The sequence below is a fragment of the Sciurus vulgaris genome, assembly GCF_902686455.1.
Source record: "Sciurus vulgaris genome assembly, chromosome: 1".
Taxonomy (NCBI): domain Eukaryota; kingdom Metazoa; phylum Chordata; class Mammalia; order Rodentia; family Sciuridae; genus Sciurus; species Sciurus vulgaris.
The window spans coordinates 13,801,263-13,810,116 of NC_136461.1; positions in this window are offsets into that span (position 1 = coordinate 13,801,263).

The following is an 8,854-nucleotide window of genomic DNA, read 5'->3' on the forward strand; positions in this document are numbered from 1 at the left end:
GTTGCATAACGTAAGCCTGAGTTCCTTTTCCCAGAATTCCTGTCCCCGCAGAGTCCTGGGTCAGCAGGGCCAGGGAGGTGATTCCTAGGAGCTCTGGTAGCAGAAGCGAAGCCATGTTTCTTTTCGCACTGGGAAAGTTGGGGCCGAGCGTGAGATCTCTTTGCAGCTCAGATGCGCTGTCACTGCGGGCTTGCCAGCGGCGGGAGCCCGGGGGTCTCTTCCGGGGGCTTCTCCGACTGCAACCCCCCCCCCCCCAACCCTGGGACACACCAGCAGCCACCCTGTGGGCCGAGGGTGTCGAGAGCCACACGGATCTGGTCCACGCCGGTGGCTTCCTCTCGTCCTCCTGGATTCAGTCTATGCAAGCCCTCCACCCCTTCTCCTCTGTCACCTTCCCTCCCAGACGGTCAGTCACAGTGCTATCTGCAGGCCGTCCCCACCCACGGAGTGCCACGCCAGCTCTCTACCTGCCCGAGGTTAAAATCCCTACATCCACCTACCGTGAGAGACAGGGCTCGCCTCTGCAGGACTTGGGACTTGATGATAAGGAATTCGGTACAGGAAGTGGCTCCCAAGGAGCAGAGCCTCCAAGACAGGCTCTGCGACTTGCTCCAGGGGTGTCTGGAACCGACTCCCTTATCTGATAGAGTGAAAGGGAGTCATGGCTGGTGCTGAGTGTAAGGCGACACTGATCGTCTGTGGCCTCCCGGGATGAGGCCATCCACTGAGCCCAGCTTTTCTGCAAGTGTTTCGTCCTCACAAGCGCTGGGTGACCAAGTAGTTGATGTCACATAGCAGATGAGTGGAAATAAAACCCGCTGGGAGTTGGAGAACTTGGAAAGAGAACATGACGGACTCGAGGCCTTCGATTCCCACTCGAGATAAGGGACCCCAACACCTTTGCCTGCCTCTGGAGAGGACAGAGACCTGCTGGAGAAGGACTGGGTGGGGCACTGATCGAGGGGCACCTTGCGGAGCTGCCCCAGAGGTGGTTTTGCTGCAAAAGCAAATCGACACGCTGCCCAGGCACCTGCTTTGCATCTGTTCGGCTACAGAATGGCTGGTTCTCCACACCTGTCCGTCAAACCGTGGTGGACAGCTTGCAGGGCCGGCAATGACCTGTCACCTTCCTGCTGCCTGGCTGCCTCCGTTCTCTAGCCCTATGGTGATCTGGTCCAGAGGGACCTTCCTTCATCATCTCTCCAACTACAGGACATCACGCTTGTTTGATCCCGTTGGTGACATTATGCTGGATGGACCAGCTGATCATGAAGGAACATTACTTAGCACTCGATGATAAGTCATCTTTGTGCCTTAGGGGAAAACACATCCCACAAAAACATAGGAGCGGGCTCTCCAGTGGCATCTCTAGGCCCTGCCCTTTGACACGCATCTGGCCGGTCTCACTAAGAAGGAAGCGCAATTTCCTGTGGGCCATTTGGATTTGGGAGACACATAGCTCATTGGGTCGTTACTTCAACCCATTCACCAGATGTCCTGAACAGCTGCCAGATGGTGGACCCCAGAGCAAGAGCGGGCTCCGCGGCAGGTGGTAGGCAAGCTGCTCCCCTATTCGGGCGTGTGACCCAGCAGACCCCATGGTGCTTGAGACGCGTGAGCTGGAGACGCTGCCGGGAAGCCCCGATAGGCCTCCAGGCAACGCTCAGGGTGGACCCTGGGAATCTGGGAGCAGAGCCACGCCAATGGCCACAGGGAACTCTTCCCCTTTTCAGAGATGCTGCGGGGCTTGCTGATGGGCCTTGGCAGGACTGACCAAGCAGGTGACCAAGCATTGTGAGCCTGAGTTGCTTGTCATGAACTGGCTGCTATCTGACCCACCAAGACATAAAGGTGGACAGGCACAGCAGCTGTTCCATCACCAGTGGGCATGGTGCACGTGGAAGGGGCCAGGACAGTCCCGATGGCACAAGAGGGTGGCAAGGACAAGGAGCACAGATGCCACAATCCCGACACCTGCCACATAGCCTCCCCCCCTCCTTTTTTTTTAAGTAAGTTCTGGTGGCTGAACAGCAATGCTCTGACACTGAGCTATAACCCTACCCTTTTTATTTTTATTTTGAGACAGGGTCTCAATAAGTTGCTGAGGCTGGCCCTGAACTTGCAATCCTCCTGCCTCAGCCTCCCGGGTTGCTGGGATTAGGGCATGTGCCACCACCCAGCACCTCCTCCACAATGAGTAACTTCCTGAGTGAGTTCCCTGTGACCAGCCGAGTGAGGAAGACCACGGCCACCCTCACAGCTGTGTGCGGGCACCTCCAGGTCCCCCTGCACAGTTTGCATGAGGTGTTCACGTGGTTAACTCTGTATCAGAGGGGACTGAGATTCAACTGGACTCACGCTAGAGTACAGAAGTGAACTTCGCCTGAGATGGACGAAGGACTCCCCATCCTCATTAGGGGAGCCACATATGTTCCAGATTACAGAAGCGATGACCACTTTCTACTGGACAGAAAGATGATTTTGCTATTGTCTTTATTTGGAAATCATGGTGGAAAGATGTGTATAGGGAGGAGGAATCAACGAGAGATACCTCTGTGGACGTGCATCGTGTTCATTAGCTAAGCTGGAACGTCTTGCCCAGATTCCCATCCCTGCAGAGGTCTGGGTTGGAGAGGTTCTGAGTGATAGCTGGAAGCCGATAGGAAGCCCTTGTCACATGATATTCGCATCAGAAAGCCGGAGCTGAGCATGGACTATTGTTGGAGTTAAAGCCGGTAACGTTGCCTGTCGGCAGACAACTCAGCCACTGTGGGATTTGGACGTCTCTAGGGACAGTCTGGACAAAGGCTGGGCTTGCCCTTTGGCCTCCCCGGCCCTGGTGACTGCCCGATCTAGCTGTGCTGGGTAAAGTGTGGGCACTTTGTTAGATGCCAGGCTAGGCGGTGTTCTCAGAGCCCTGAGGGGGGTTAACCTGGCCCCCTGGTGTCTCCATATGGTTTGCCCCAGAAAATAAGGTTGCCGTCATTGTAGTGTCCAGGTGTTGCTGCGGACACCAGGCCACCTTCTGGTCACATCTGCTGATCTGCCCCTGGCACTTGCTTCTGGGACCTGTACTGTAGGGGTGCCAGGCTAGCTCAGGTGCAGGTAAGGGCCGCCGAGTCAGGACCCAGATTCCGGGAGTTGGGTAGAAGCAGGCTTGTGGCGAGCAGCCTGCAAACTCGTTTACTATAGGAACACCCATGCATTTTATAGACTTTCAGCCCAATCACAATGTGCCGTGAGGGATCAGACCACCAGGCTCCTATACAGGTTCCCTAGGTAACACCAGGTCAGCCTGGGGCAGTTGTTCGTGTTCCTAGGTGGTCAGAGCAGAATGCTCCTCTCTGCACGTTTACACACTTGAGATACAAACTGCTGTGAGCCAAGAGCTAGGATTTCTCCCAACACTGTACCAGGCAAGGAAGGAAACTGGAGATCTTGTCTCTGGCCAGTCAATCAGATAGACCCATTACCCCCACCCTGGCAAGACCTCTCAGGAAGATGCCAGGGACCCTCTTCCTGCTGGACTTACAAAGCCCACAGTTACAAAGTACATCTTCCCTGGGAGAGGCTCACTATCATCAATCAAGGGTCCTTTAGCCATCTTCTCTCTCAGGAACTCCCTCTAAAGCCTTCAGTGGCTCCCCAGTGCCAAATTCTTCAGCTTGACTTTTAAGGCTACACCATCTTTCCAGTTTGATCAACAGAATTGTTACTTATCCCCAAAGCCCCCCACTCTCTCTACCTGCAAATTGCATTTTTTTTTTCTAGTAGTAACAACAATAACAACAATAAAAGTGACCATTGCTGGCCCTGCTGTATGCCAGAGATTTTCATACAGATTATCACATTTAATCTTCCCAGCAACCAGCAACCAACAGGTGAGTATAATTATCCCACTGAATGGGTAAGTTGAGACTGCGTGTGTGCCCAACACTGAGCAATCCAAGAAAGATGGAGAGGGGATTTGAACCTGGGTCTGTGCAAATTCGGAAACTGAGCTCTCTGGGTCAGGTCTGCCCTTTCCTGCTCTCGGCCCTTCCTGTTATGCTTCGCATGGGACCCTCAAGGCAGTGCCCAGTAAATGTCTGCCAAGTTCCATCCTGTGCACACCTCTGCCTCGTCGTGGGCCTCCGTCAGTGGGGTCCAGAGCTCGGGGTCACGGCTGTGTCTGTGGGAAGCCACACCTGCTATCAGAACTAGGAACTTGAGAGCCATGGTCGGAACTAGAAACTCAGCACAGAAAACCTGATTCTTGGAGACCCCGGACAGAGTTCAGCTCAGTGAAGACCAGAGGTCACAGTGGCGGCCAGGGCAGCTCAAGAGCATCCTGAATCCCACCCCAGGAAGTACAGGAGACCCTGCCGAGCTGTAGGGTTTAGAACAGTCTGCTGGCCCACATCATCCCAGTTCCTCACTCAGGTGGTTTGACATCCTACTCATCAGCTTTGGGGAACTAGAAGCCCAGTTCTAGTTGTGACCTTGTGCAGGCAGTGACCTTGGGAAGGCCTCTCCCGCTCCTTGGGCCCCAGGGTTTCCACTTTAACAAGAGCAGGTCTGAGAGCTGATTTGAAGTCCGTGAGCATGCGGCCACGGCCTCCGCACAGAGGGTGTGTGTGGACATGTGTGAACCTGTGCTGCCAGGTCACAGGTCAGCCTGGCACACTCCCCCCGTGGCGGTGTGTGCGTGGGTTACTGGGTCCACGTGTGCATTTTATTACTCTCCGTGGGTTGCCATCAAAAGGCCTGGGAAGCCGTGGTTCCCATGACCTCTCAGGACCCTTCTGGCTCTGAGATAGGAGGTGTCTGAGTGGCTTCCCTGCTTCAGCCTTAGGTACACAACCCCAAAGTTCCCCTGGGGCTCGAGGCCCCGGGACCCCTCACCCTTCTCTTCCAACATTGGATCAGAATGGGGCTTGTCGCCTGGGATCTCCAAGCCTCTGCTGGCGTCAGTGCCAAGACGTTCAGTAGCCACCCAGGAAGGGGACAGAGGAGCACAGGTGCTCGGGTCCCGAGTGGCCCAGAGAGCCAGGCCAACGGGTCGGGTCCTGCAGAGCTGGTGCTGTTCGGGCTGTCGGATCAGGTGGAGTGTGTGTCCCGTGACTTCGGACCTGTGGTACCAACCCCCTGGCTGTCAAACAGGCTCATGCACCTTCTTCGCTGGGTCGTTGAGAGGGCGCACATAAAGCATTCGTGACGGTGGTGGGCATACAGTAGGCACTGGATAAATGGCACCTGTCATAGAGAGGACCCCACACCCAAGTCCCAGAGTTCCGACTTCAATGTTTGGTCCTAAACAAGTCTTGGGAGCCGAGGCAGCAGGTGTCAGGTGGAGGAGGGAAGGCAGCTGCTCTTCTGTCCCAGACTGCCCCATGTACCAGGCTGGATGTGGCCTACGTGGCACTGCCATTGTGTGGGTCCTACTTGGGGACACTGATGAGCTCTCGGGAGGAGGAGCAGTGGTCCTGGGTGAGGCAGCATCTGTGGGGGGCCCTCACTGGCCCAGGCTGAGCAGGCAGGCTTGTAGCTGTCCCCTGAGTGCTGGCCTCAGCCTCCCCCTGAGTGCTGGCCTCAGCCTCCCCCTGAGTGCTGGCCAGGCCTTGGGCACCTCCCCCCCCGCCACCAGCAAAAGCCCTCCCTACCCAAGCCGCTCCAGTCTGCCTCCAGGGCAGCCTCCCCAGCAGGAGACCTCCTTCCTCTTCTGGGCTCCCATGTGGTCCTGTTCCTTTATCCAGCCAAACACCCAGGGTTAGTCCTTCAACACACATTTATTGAGCATCTACTTACACCAGGCTGGGCAAGGAACTGAGGTTCATAGCAAGAGGCTCAGGCTGGAAAAGGGACTGGCTCTCAGTGGAGGGGCACCCCATGGGATGAGGAGGGAGGTTGACCCTAGAGGCTGATGTCTGGGCAGGAAGATGGTGGCCTGCCAAGGCCTCCTGGACTTCATCTCCAGCGAAACAAGGAGATGGGCTGTCTTTATACTAAGGACTCAATGCATGTCCCCCAGGGCCATCCTCCAACTTCCCAGTGACACAGCACATCCACAGGGGCAGCATGACCTCCAGGGGCCCTGGCAGAAGGGAGCAGCTGTGCCAGGTGCGGCCTGGTGGATTCTGAGGCTGCCCCAGGGACAGGCGGAAGGGCTGCTCAGGATGATGACACTCCCAAGCTGGTCAGAGACTAGAACTCCCTATCTTCAAACCAGCTTCCCAGCGATGCCCACGGTGGCCAGGTGTTGGGACCTGGGGAGAGACAGGTCTGGGGAGGCCGTGTGGTCACACGCTGTTTTGTTACTGCAGGCCAGCAGGGAGCGAACCAGCTTGATAGGCTCACACACACCCACAGGTGTGTCCTGATGACATCCCAGAGTCGGGACAACTTCAGTCCTGGTACTAATTTCCAGATTTCTAGGTTTGGGACAGTATCCCAGAGGTCAAGGCATAGGAGGCCTGTCCTCCTGACAAACATGAACTATCTCACCCTCACCACCCACCGAATGCATGGACATTTTATCACTTCTCTAAAAATTAAAAACATTTTTTGTATTTTATTACAGAACGTTTTCTTAAGATGTAGTTACTCATCTGCCTTCCTGAACCAGCTACACCCCTGAAATTTTCTTGCTCTTTCTTGGATGGTTCTAGATCATTGGGTTAATTCCCCCGTGCTGGCCTACAGCTGCCCCACCCCTGCCCTAGCAAGAAGCTGGCGAGAAAGTGAGATGAACCTTAGAGAAAGAAAAGTCCCATCTCAATATCACCGCCTATCAGCTCCAAAAACGCAGAAACTGGGGACCAATAAGCAGCTCAATTGTGAAGTCTGAGCGCCCCCGAGTCAGAGAATCTGAAAATTGTTTGGTCCCTACATGGAAAACGCTTTGAGTCATCAATTTTAAATTGCTGATCTAATACATTCAGAATGTTGTGCGATTGGTTTCCTATAAATCAAAGTGAGCCAGCTGCCAGACGCCCCGATATTACTCAGGTTTCAAACAAACTTGTTGGGTGTAAACTTCGAACCTGTCATTATCTTCTCTGGGCATCTCTTTATCGAGAAAGTTGGACTGTCCCGTAGGACATCTCGTCACAGTTCTAGAGAGTGACAGCTCGCCAGACCCCCCCTGCAGAACTGCCCAGACCTTTTAACATGTTACACTTTTCAAAGTGTTTCAAGCCCATGACCCAATGGGAACCTTGTAACATCCCCTTTACAGAGTGAAACGAAGGGACAGAGAAAAGTGTCCTGCTGAAGGTTATACCCCAGCTAGGACTTGAAACAGGACCCTGGGGTTGGGGGCAGCCCCAGCTACGGGAGCCAGCAACCTGCAGCAGTGTTACAGAGCTCCCCAGCGGACCAGGCTAGGACTCGTCCAGTGCCCCTGTGCCTTGCCTGGAGCCTGTCACGCCCCTGCCGATCCCAGTGTGGGCCATGTCCCAGGTGCGCGGCACACTGAGGGCTCCTGTGGACCCTCTGATGGAGCTACTGTGACCACCCCATCCTGGGCACGGGGAAGTTAAGGCACTTGCCCCTGGGCCACTGCTGATGAGCCACACTGAGACCTTGACCCCAGAGCCCACCCTCCGGGCCAGCCAACCTGCGAGAATCAGTGTGGCCACCCCTGCTCAACACGGGGCCCTGGCAAAGCTTCTGGTTGGACTTGCAGCCTGGCTGCTGGCCCAGGAGGGCAGCATGATCTGTCAGTGCCCCCCCCCCCCAAGCCATGGTGACAGCTGTCCTGCAGGAGCTGAGGAAGGGCCACTTCCCGGGCCTGCTGGATCGTCCCTAGAGCTCTGGCCAGCTGCCCCAGAGAGAATGAGCCCTGCGGGAAGGAAGGAAAGAAAGAGTCAAAGGTGTATCTATGCCACCTCCGCTGCTGCGGATGACATTCAGGACAACCACACGGCGAGGGCCACACTCTGCCAAGCTCCAGGCAGGTGTCTACAGGCCAGATCCGCCCTGTCATTCAAGTTTCACAACACCCTGTGGGGACAGTACGGGGACTCGCCTTTTATGGGTAAAGAGACGGAGGCTCCGAGAGTGTCCCTGTCATGGACCCAAGATTCCACAGCTGGGAGCCGGGAGGTGGCGCAGCTGGCAGCTGGCGTGTGGGAGCCCGTGCCCACCCGCTAGACCACGGTGTTGGCGTCTCACCCTGTGCCTGGCACGTTTTCCCCATGGAAGTAGGATGGGCAGCGGTGGTCCATGTTTGACTTATTTATTTTTCTGTGTAACTGTTTTTCCACTTTCGTCGTTTGGGAGTCAATGGGGAATTGCAGGACAAGGCTGGAGAGGAAACCCGTTTCCTCTTCTAGGCTCATCCCTGGGGGCCTGCGAATGAAATAAAAGACAGACTAATCGGAGAGGGGTACGTGATTTTATTAATATGTGTGCACATGGTCGTTCACAGAAAAATGAAACAAAGCCGTTCACTCAAGGGCCCCTGTGTCACTCAAGGGCCCCTGTGTCACTCAAAGCCCCTGTGTCACTCAAGGGCCCCTGTGTCCCCTTAAAGGAAAAAGTTTGGGCCTCAGGGGTAACAAATGGCGGCGAGATAGCTGGGAAATACATACGCTGAACCAAGGAGGACAAAGGCTTTTCTGGTAAGTTCTGTCTGTGCAAGCTCATCTTGGCCTGAACCCAGCACCAGGGAGAGGAGCTCTTTCTTCTCCCCTGGCAGATGAAGGCCAGGGGACTCCGTCCTCCACTGGAAATGTATGCCCTGCCTCTAGTCGGATAAGGGCAGGGCCGGGAATCCTCTTCCTGCCTCTGTTCATTCTCAACCGCCTTCAGCTCGAAATAATTCTTATGTCCTCAAAGCGGCACATTTGGCAGTGGCCTCTTCTGCTGCCCT